The following is an 11,311-nucleotide window of genomic DNA, read 5'->3' on the forward strand; positions in this document are numbered from 1 at the left end:
TCCCCTTCTCTATTTTGCATTATTGCATGATGTTTGCCTCCACTGTATTGTGCGCTTCTGTTGCATCCTTGTCATGCTAAAACCTCAGCACTCCTACATACAAGTTCAAATCCAACTATCCAGGTGATTACACTCTAGCTCTGTAAAATACTTTTTCCCTGAACTGTATTACAACTGTCATCCCTCTGAATATCAATGTAAAGTAGCATTTCTACTTTCAGCTTTTTACATAAGTCTTTTTGAAAGGATCTATAGACAAAAATAATTAGTAGCAATGAGATGAAGACCTGGCAGGGAATTGCAAGAGCTCTATTAGGAGAGCAATTGATAATTCAGTCATAGTCAATAACTATCTGGATAATTATTTTCAGTCAAATCACAATCACACAGTGTGCACAATTTACCTAGGGTATGACTTGATAACAAATATTACGAATCAAGCACATGGGGTTATTGAAGAATTGCTTTAACAAGCTCGCAAGTCCCTCCAGTGGCACCTGCCACGACACACACTGCCAAAGCACCCAGCCAACTCCTCAAACAGCCATATCAACACACCTGCATAGGTGTGCATCTTGGCTGCCCGAGGATGTAGCAAATAGGTTGTTTTGAGTGCTGGATTTGCCCTAAAACGTTTCAGAAATCACACGGAAGAAAGCTGGTAAACACTTTGTAGCCAAACAAAATAATAAAAAAATCCAGAGCTAACTGGGTCAGTCAATTGCTAAAACTAACTTTTTTTGGAAAGCAATGGAAGCCACAAAGCAGGTGAAACTTGAATTAAAAAAAAAAAAACAAAACAAAACACAAGCCAACAAAAAAAAACCAAACCCAAACCAAACCAAAAAACCCCACCACACGACTATATTTTCAAAAATTATGAACAGCCAAAATTACCAGATATTTAAGCTCCACTGAACATCTAAATCAGATTAGACTGCTAGAGGCTGTAAACCTTAGCTCTGAACTAAACATGAAAGCAAGGTGAAGATGTGAAAAGAGTGGGGAAAAAAATAATCAAACAGGGACAGGACAAGCCCTCCAGCGCTGTGCAGGAACAGGAGGATCAGAGAGTTTACTCTCTACAGATAGGAGACCCACTCTAGTGATGCTTACTCTTGTTTTATGAAAAGCAGTAGGAAAATAGTAGGTTCCAGTCAAGTGCATGAGCTCAGTCTCCTTCAAGTATTTCTAATTCTTTAGTTTCTATGCTTAGTTTTTAAAACAGTGCCACAACATGACCCACAGAAACATCAGCTCCCCTATCTCGCTATGGTTTCATTATCCAACAAAGGCTCTTTGTTACAAAGGAGTACAGGTGGGAGTAAGTAGACGCATGTAACTAATAGCTCAGGATAGATAATTAAAGACTAGTATGACTTCCCCCCCCCATATAAATTGTCAGTATATACGTGGTATTCCCCGCATGTTGCAAAACATGCCACTGGTAATGAGTTTTACAGGACAAGGTAGGATTGGAGGTGGCTAGCAAGGGCACACAAGTACCATCACACTGTCTGTAAAGGTAAACTTGCCTGACTGGAGCCCTCTTAAGCCATTAAGTTCAAGGTAAACCTCAACAAAAGAGATCAACATCTTCAAATTGCAATTGCTTGCCTTGCTCTGCATCTAGCAAGACTGCCAGAGAGAGCAGCAGGATCTGGTAAGGCCGAGAGAGAGAAAAAAGTAATTCATGGTAATTCCACCTTCCCCACTGCTTCATTTCTTCAGCTGTCTTTTCACAAAAAAAAAATTTTCTTCACAGCCACTACCAGGAGAGAGCTCACTTCAAACATAAAGACAAAGTAGATACAGGAGAGAGGGCAAAAGGTTGCTGTACAGCCCTCTACCTTTTATTTGTCTTTTATTTTTTTGTCAGAAAACATTATGTCGTTTTTTACCCCTTTGTGGTTTCCTTGGCAGCTTACATCAACTCACATTAGTTTCATAGTCTTTGCTTTCTCTTTTCTTCTTCGCTTTAGGTTTTGGGCATTGCCATGGGTTTTTACCCAGCACTATACATTTGCCAATAGGGAAATCCAGGAAGAAATAATCGAAACAAACATCCAAAAGTTCAAATGTCTATACGACCTGGGAGCTGTAGTCTAGAAACACAGCTGGAGTTGTCAAGTAAGCTTATGCAGCAGCCTGGGTCTACACAAATGCCAAAACAGAAGTAGGGGAAGAAAATGCCCAAACTGCCATTTGTCCCAACACCTCCAATATGATAAGCAATAGTTGAGACATGTTACTGTGGTGTCTTCCTCAAAGGTATTTCATCTAATGCTGAACAGCACAAGTTTACAAAACCCCACAACAGAATAACAGCCCCCTCCGAAAAATAAAAATAAAAAAATTTCTAAAGCTAAAATAAATGTATTGCAATTAGTCTGATTTAATTCTCTTAAAGGCACCAATCAAGACATAAAAAATCCAAGAGACAGAACTGCTGGGCCTCGCAGCAAGTAGTTGATGTGAAAGGGAGGTGGCAGTGACACAAGACACTGGATAACCCCCTGGTTTGGATTTTATTTACAGTGTTACCCCAAAAGGATCAAGTATTACTAGTACAGGCAGCCAACCATCTGGCTGCTTCCTTATTCCAGCACAGCCCAAAAGGCTGCATCTGTTTAACAAGGGGTATAAAGCTATCAAGTCCCAGTAGAAGATGGTGGGTTTTACACATTGAAATTAGGTATTAGAAGATGCAGATAGAGTTTGACTTCCTCATTTGAAAGGGACACAAGTTGACACAGCAAAAATCTATTTTTACAGACTTCAGATGACACTGAGCCAGGGTTGGATGGACAGAGATAGGACAAGACCTTTTTCTGGTTTGTTTCTTTGCACAGGGAATAACCAGACTCCAAAGGGATGTTGAAAGCACACCGCTGGTCTGCCCTGACCCCAGTTATCCCATCCTTGCAGTAAATAAAGCAAGCTCATACTCATCCAACTAAATATCCCAGCCTCAAAGTTGTCACTGCAATGTAAGGACATTTTAAGTAGTGAAGATTTTGTTTTAAGCAAATGCTAATACTGAGGCTTCATGTAAACAAATGAAAATACCAATAAATCCACCACAGTAAAATGGAATTATGTAACAACATAGACTCAGAAAGGTTGCTTGAAAAATAAGAGGTTTAAATATTTATGAAAGAAGGAAAACAATGTAGCACAGCAGAGAGTGCCACAGCTGTCTGAAGGTCAGTAGGCACTACCAGTTGTACCTGAGGTGGTTTTACTCCAGTTTCACAGCTACTCTTCCCCTTAGCGTTAAGGTTTGGTAGGCAACCGAACCACATACTGTTTTGGTTTTTTTTCCATGGCTCCTTCATTTGATTCAACTAGTGCCCACTCTCTGCAACACTTGCGTGTGTGAAGCAACAAAAATCAAAATTCATCTGGAGAACATGATCCTTATTTAACAATCTGAACTCTCAGAAATGTGGGAGGCTGAAAGGTGACAGACGCAGACTAGATAGGAACATTGCCCAGTTAAACTAACCTTTCCCTGTTTTGCTATAAATACTACAACCTCCACTATGCATTTCAGAGTCTCTACGTGCAAATTTTTGAAACTGGGACACTAACAGGTGAAAAAAAAAACCAAAATCAGGGAGAAGCCAAATTTTAGACAACAAGAGCCCCAGGAAAACTAAAGAAAGGTATGGCATAAAAATCTTATCTTGAATGTTTGATCCTTAATTCAGAGCCTCAAGACCTCTTGAAGCAATGCAATAACATCCTTGGCATTAATGCTACACCAAGACTTCTATACCAGCCAAAATTAAGTCTTCAGCACCTTCCTTCTGGTGTTGAACAGTCCCAGTCATTGCCACACCCTGCACTTCCATTATCTGTGAATAACAACCAAAGATTATGTTTACCTCCATATTTTCTTCCTCCAGTGTCTGTCTAACCCCCCTTACATCTTCCTGCAGCTTCCGCTGCTACGTGTTATTCATGGTTAATAGGAAAAGCAAAACATTGCCATCACAGCCTATATAAATGTCAACAAATACAGCAGCTGCAAGTATGGCTGGGTTTCTGGTTTGCACTGACTCGAGCTGTTATATCATGCACTGAGCTGATCACCATGGCAATGGGGTGCCAGAAACCATTCCCAAACTTTAGCAAGATGAGTTCAAAACAAAGCACTTAAGAACCACATTGGGCTTCTTTTTCAAGCCCCAAGTGTCATCACGATTTTCTTAGAGTCATTCATTAGTCACCATTATTTTCGGATTAATTTAAACAACTAGTTGATATTATTATCATTCATTATTATCACTAATTACAGTCACAATGGGAAGTTCAGAACTGTGGGACAAGGTCACCTTGCATTAGATACCAAAAAAACAAAGAACAGAAAGATGGTTATGGTGCCAGTAAATTGTCAAGTATCACAGATTATTCATCGAAATTATCAGAGATCACACATTCAGACGTGATTCAGTGTAATCAGAACTGGAGGCCACAGTTCAGTTCCCCATCTGACGAAATGGGGGCATATTTTCTGCACAGATTTGGTTTAACTATTCTGTAATTTTAGTCTAAAACTCCCATTCAAAAGGGAAAATAATTTCCTACTATTACTACCAAAGCCAATACAATAGGTATACAAGCATAGTTACAAATTATTTTGCCCATCTTGAAACTAGCAGCACAACACCAAATGAGTTATTAAAGCATCACAGCTCAGCAAAAACAGCAAAAATCATGGCTTTGCAAAGGGAAAGTATTTTTCTTTTAACCCTGGTAACATCTCCTTTAAGAAAAGGTGCCAAACTTTTCTGATTTGTACACATTATAAGTATTAACAGATACAAACTCTCTAATCCATGTTTTTCCTTCTATTACTGACCATCAGGATGCTGCCTCTCCCCACCCCACATCTAAGGCAATTGACATTACCATACTTTATATATTTGCTGTTAAAGTTATTGTAAAAATAACCCCACAGTGACAGAACTTGTTCCAAAAGATGATATTGTAACCTTTACAAAAGAACTACCAAAGTAAAGAACTAAAAGCTTGTTTCAGCCATCGCCTGCTCCTGCATTATTAAAATGCATATTCAGCTTCCAAGTCTTTCAGAAAAGGTGGTAAATTTAATCTCATTCTGCCTTTTAGCCTGAATCCTTACATTTCCTGCATCCAAGTACAGAAGACATCTTCAAGCTAAAATTCTATCCCCAACAAGCCAGCTCATTGCCTGATAGCTGATGTCTTTTTATAAATCTTTCAAGCTTGCCATGAGTTGTTATCAAAAGGTATTCTGCAGCACTAAAGCCAACAGACCAAATTTTCCACCAGACTGTCCATCCTTCCTCACTCCCACTTAAATGCTTCTGCAACATTTCTAGCCACACCTGTAGAAAGAGGATCCCATTCCTCCCATAAGCTTATCCAACAGGTGAAGAAGTGCCAAGTCAGATATGTATCATGAAATTCCTTGTCTAAATAGGCTTTCAGGTTTCACATTGATCCAGATGAGCATTTACAGCCTCTATACATGACGTGTGTATATATATATATATGCATCTTTTACCCAGACTTGAAACAAATACCCAGTTTCTCACAAAAATAACATGTAGCAAATAGAAGTACCCCAATGACTTAGGGATATAAAACCAACAGAGATTGGAAAAAGACAATATTTTTCAACTGTTCTTTTTGGAAAGAACCATCATCTTCGGGGCACTAAAGCTTTCTTTGATCTGAGCAAGAAACAGAAACCCTTGAAGAAAACAGAGGGAGAACAATTGCTCAGTTTAGAGTTAGTTATATCCATAAAAGTCTAAAAAGTGATTGCTCCTTCCTACAGATATTGCTGCCCTGGCACGGAAGCCAGAAGTGTGACACGTCCCAGGGTGTTACCAGCAACAACGTCCCAACAACCCAGATGCTACAAGGACACTTTAAAGGCAGAGGCACTCCAGCTACCTTATTTTTGACAAACAGCACTGCAAACCTGCCAGACCCAGCTCTTTACCATCTTTCTCTACTGAATCCTAATTTCAGCTCTAAATCTGTTTTGTGCCATAATCTGCATTAACGTGCAGGGGTTGAGGTCCAGAAAATGTCAGTTGTAAAGGCAGTATTTGTCCTACAGGAAAACAGATAAGCTCTTCAAATAATAACATTTGATTGCTTTTAGATCAAGTTTGATTGCAGAAAAAGTTTACCTGCATGAGAAGTTTCCTAACTGCTTCTCTGTTGCCTACATTACCTTTTGACAAGATAATTGTTGGCAAGATACGAGCAAGCAGAAAACAAGGCATCAGACAGACAACATATTCCTGACAAATTAAATCAGTGTCTCTTTTCAGCTTGGTTTGTCTAGAAGAAAACAACAATAGGAAATTAAGGAGGATCTGGCTCATTTTGGCCAGAACATTTGGATACCCTCTTAATTGTTTGGGGGGAGGAGGGATATGCACATACTCCATCCTCTCCTAGTATGAACTGCTTGTGAGATGTTTTTTCTAGCTCTAAGTATTACAGTCCAGATATCAGTACTAATCATAATAAATGTTGATAGAATTCAGATCCATTCTGAATGGACCACCAAATTCTTTGAACACATGCAAAGTCATTAGGAAATATCATCTGCTTCTTTCCCCAGGAAGTAAATTATTTTTTTCCCATCTCCTAGTTAATATAACCTATTTTTTTGCTCTTCAGAAAATTGGCATGTCAGCTCCAGGTTATTCATTACCAGTAGAAACAAATTTCTTAAAGGCAATTTTCCCTAGAGAAAAATCTAACACTGAACAATTTGAAGCACCCACTCTTAGAAAATTTTTCTTATTTTGAAAACAATCTTGATCCAAATTCAAAGGTTTTTGCATATTTAATATACCATTATTCGGTAATTTCATATTTAATCTCTTAAGGTTTTTTAAAATGTGGAGTTTGATCTTTATTAATTCCAAATTCTGCATTTGGGTGCTTAAATTAAGATACAGAAGAATTTTTCTGGAGGAAAACACCGCTAAGCTGTGTGTGAAGCTAGGATATAACAGGCTCATGGTGTTTGATAGAGGTGCATATTAACAGATTTCAGTCCAACTGAAAAAAATAGCCAGTTCCTACAGACTGTAATCAATAGTTGGAAGTTCTCACAATCTATATATTTACCAAACGAATTCTGTAGTTAGAGATGGTGACAGTGTAACTGCTGTCTGAAGGACAAAAGGAGACAGAAAGGGTCATGTGTCTTGGATTTGGGTTTCTTACCCCTTTTTTCTCTCCTCCTCCCCCTCTCCTTGTCTAGGTTTATAGAAATCTTAATTAATATTCTTTGCATCACTTCAGAAACTGTTAGAAGCCTGAGGGAGTTGCATGACATTTAGAGCAAACATATTCCTCTCTGTCCCACACAAAATATTTATTCTTGCAGGGGAGTTGGACCAGGACTTGACAATAAGCTCTCAAGCAACGCACACCTCAGCACTCATTGTTCGACATCTAGAGCCAAACAAATGATCGACAATTGCTGTCTCATGTTCAATTAATATATTTGCAACTGCTCTTAAATTTAATGTTAACATCTAGGTTAACATGAACGCTTTTCTTTAATCAAGTTACTTACTTCAACTAGGACTTAAATACTCAGCCATTTGAATATATGACTGATCATGAGATGAATGGGGAATTGTTCTGGCAGCTTGGCTGGACAAGCCTGTTGTCCTGAATAGGGTTGGAGGTTTTGGGAACAGGAATTCTAGACAACTGCAACGAGAGCAAAGGCAGCAAGATTCCTTCGTGTCTCAAACAAACTACATTCCAATGTTCTATTTTTCCCATCTTTTTTCACTAGCAGAATAAAGTTGATGTTTACAGAACAACTCCTGTATAAGAAAAAATGTGAATACTTTTTTGATCCTTTCATTCTTAAGAGTTCAGGATTTTCTTGGTCCGTCCATCTCTGCTCTGTTGCAATTGCCCTAAATTCTGCTACATACAGAATACGTGAAGCAGAATTTTTGTGCAGACATACCACCAAAAAAGCAGCCACCTGAAAATCCATTCCCTGAGCACAATTCAGAGAAAGTATTTCTTGCCGAGTACTCCAGCTGCCAAACTTTCCATTAGGTCTTACACATTTGGCTTATGGTGGATTTCCAAGTCATACTCTGAAGAGGAAGCCATTAGAACAGGTCAGCGTCACTATGGGAGAAGTATAGAACAGCAGTGTCCAGCCTGCCGTGGTTCAGCATGTCAAGCAAAAGCCTTGGTCACCATCAGCTTGGAGAGAGACAGACATGGAATTGGGAGAGTAATTCCCAGCAGGTCCCAAGGTGGTCACAGAGCACTGCTCTGTACCTGCTGTGGGGTACTGCTCAGGGCAGACCTGAATTACTAACAGTCCTCAAGAAGAGCCTTAGCCAGTCAGAAAGCTGGAAAAGCTTCTTCAGAATATTTGGAGATTAATACTTCTAGGCAATTAGGTTATTTCAAAGACTAAAGATAGACCAATGCTGTCAACAAATAGCTTACTTTTTGATCACCATGTAACAGCTGCCTGGAATTAAGGCTTCCAGCACATACAAATACTTTACTCTCACACAACAAAGTAAAATATTCTTTATGTGATGCTTTGTTCAGAAGACTGAATCCAATCCCTTCCTCCTGTTTCTCACTCCAAATAAAACTCAGTATCACCTTCTGCTGAATGTGCACATCATTCCTCTTTCAGCTACACCCATCACAGAAGAATAATCACATCCTGAACATACCATTTGGACCTATAGTTTTGTTTGAGCTTGAAACTAATTTCTCCATGTGAATATATGTTGCATGAGTGTTAAGACAGAAGTTTCCAAAATCATTCTTACAAACTCCTTAAGGGCTAAAACTTAAAAAGCTTAGAAGAAAAGTTAAATCACCATATGATAATTTTGCTTGTTTTCTCTTCTGCATATCTTTGTCTTTTTAGATGTTTACCTGTCAAACCCAGATTAGCTTTGGTTTCTTTACACACTTGTTTACAAAATCTGTCACAAATTTGTCAAAGGAAAAAATCACCTATGATTTGTCCTCCATTTTCTTCAGCCTAAATTTATTACAAAATCTTCCAATACACAGTGCACAAAATTCAGTTATAGAAAACAAGAAGGGATCACCTAAAAGCAATAAAAAACAAGATGTGTTCCAGGATACCACACTGCATTCTGAGATGTGCTCAGTTTCAGCAGAAACTATGTGTTTCAAGGGAAATCTGCCCTGTGTATTTGTCATGTTCTGCCCCCATGGCTATTGCTACTCTTACGGCCCAGCCATTCTGCTCTCTTTCCAGGGCGTGCAGCAGACAATTCTTGACACCATTTGGCAGGTTACATACTACACTCTTCAGACTAAATGTAGATGTGTAAGATATAGGGTAGAGCTTTTGCTTTGGCACTGAGAGTTTATGCATTTTTAGGTACAGTTTCACATGCAATTCCTCATGTCCAGTATTTTTGGATAGGCTTAACATCATTTACAGAGCATGCTGCAAGAAATTCTAGAGTTATAACAAGCATCACTCAGAATGGGTGCCACCAATAACAACTTCTTACATATATATCACTACTGGATTTTGTTGATTTCATAGAGCATGCTCACAACCATTTTTTTTTCCAGTTTTCCAAAACTGTTTTGTTCTGCTGCTAAACATTCCTTACCCATGAAACGATGTCTGACATCTTTGTGGATTCAGAAAAAAAAACATTCCTAATTGTGAACTTCATTTTTGCTATGTTTAGGCCCTGGAGCTCAGGATAACTTTTACACTGGGCCCTGCAGGACCACAGATTCTGCCAGAAGTTTACATGATTGAAACAAGAGGATATGAAAACAGCTGGGACTTAAGTCATTATCTGTATTAATTCTTAGTAAATAGCTCACATCTTCCTACTAAATATTACTCTATTTGTCCCACCATTCATTAGTATATTTTTAATTTTTTCCCCCCCAACACTGCAATAGTTCTGAGAACATAATGAATTGCAGTACACTGGGAATACTTACAGCTGACTTGAACTTCTGAGAAAACACACAGGGAAAACTGCATTACTAGAAACATCAGGCCAATTTTTATTTTTTATCTTTTTAATATAAGACAGTGGCATAGCAGATATTTTGCAATTCTACTTTTATACAAGATGGACACAGATAATTTTAGGGGTAGATATAGAAAGGAACTTGGACCAAGCACCTGTCTGAAAAGATGCAACCAGTATTTTTATTTGATCTGTAATTTTCATCTGATGAAAAAAATTACATACTTTTTCCCCCAGTCCTAACAGGGTGAAAGAAAGCACACAAAGTCCTTCCATTAAGGTCATCAATTTAAATATGATGGTTTCAAGTGTTATTTGGGGATCTCATTTCTTGGAAGGGCTGAGCCTGTTTTTCCCTGTTAATAGCAGTACTATATTTACATAAAACCAGTACCATGAAAGCTATTATTTTGAAGCTATATCTACTGTGTCTAAGATGTGGAAACTGAACACGCCTCCGAGGTACTAGCCCCTGAATTAGGTTGCAAGAAGAAGTAGGGACATTTTCTCCCCTCAATTCCTTTGCCTCTCCTCACATCCCGGATGTCTACAGAAAGGACCTGCAGGCCCCATGAGCTGAGGACAAAGGCTCTGGGACATCACCTGGGGAGGATGTTTCTCTTTCAGAACAGTTTGTATAGCTTTATCTGCTTTTCCCAATACTGCAACTATGTCATGCACAAAGTTGTATTTTAAGAAAACTTGAATCTGTGTGGTTTTTTTTTTTTAATATTCCTATAAACTAAGTTGAAAGAACAACTTGATTTTTTGAGCTAAGAGCTCGTTCGCAAAATAGCAAACACTTCCAAAGCTTAGATTTGTCATTAGCAAATGGGTTCCTTCAAAGCTGCTCTCCATGCATATTCCAAGTTCCACAGTACTGCAAAAAAAATTTGCAGTAAAATTTACACAGTTGTCCTGGTTTGAGCCAGGATTAAGCCAATTTTTCTTTTCACTAATTTTTTTTTTCCTTCAGTAAGCCTTCTTTTAACTAGCAACTGTGTGTTCTGCTAGGCTGATAAGACAGTGGAATGTTTTTCTAACTACTGAGGTTTCAAGGTTACACCTTCACTCCGCCGGCTCAGACACTATGGGGAGATCTCTGACCCCCCCGTGGGAGGCTGAGTTAGACAGACAGCAAAATTGGCCAAAGATATTCCATTCCATATATCTACGTAAGCTCAAAGGAAGGACAGAGATCTTAGAAGACAGCTTCCTTCTTCTTCTCGCCCTCTCTCCCGTCCATGGCCGGCGGCCGG

Source organism: Apus apus, chromosome 6, assembly GCF_020740795.1.
Source record: "Apus apus isolate bApuApu2 chromosome 6, bApuApu2.pri.cur, whole genome shotgun sequence".
NCBI classification, from domain to species: Eukaryota; Metazoa; Chordata; class Aves; order Apodiformes; family Apodidae; genus Apus; species Apus apus.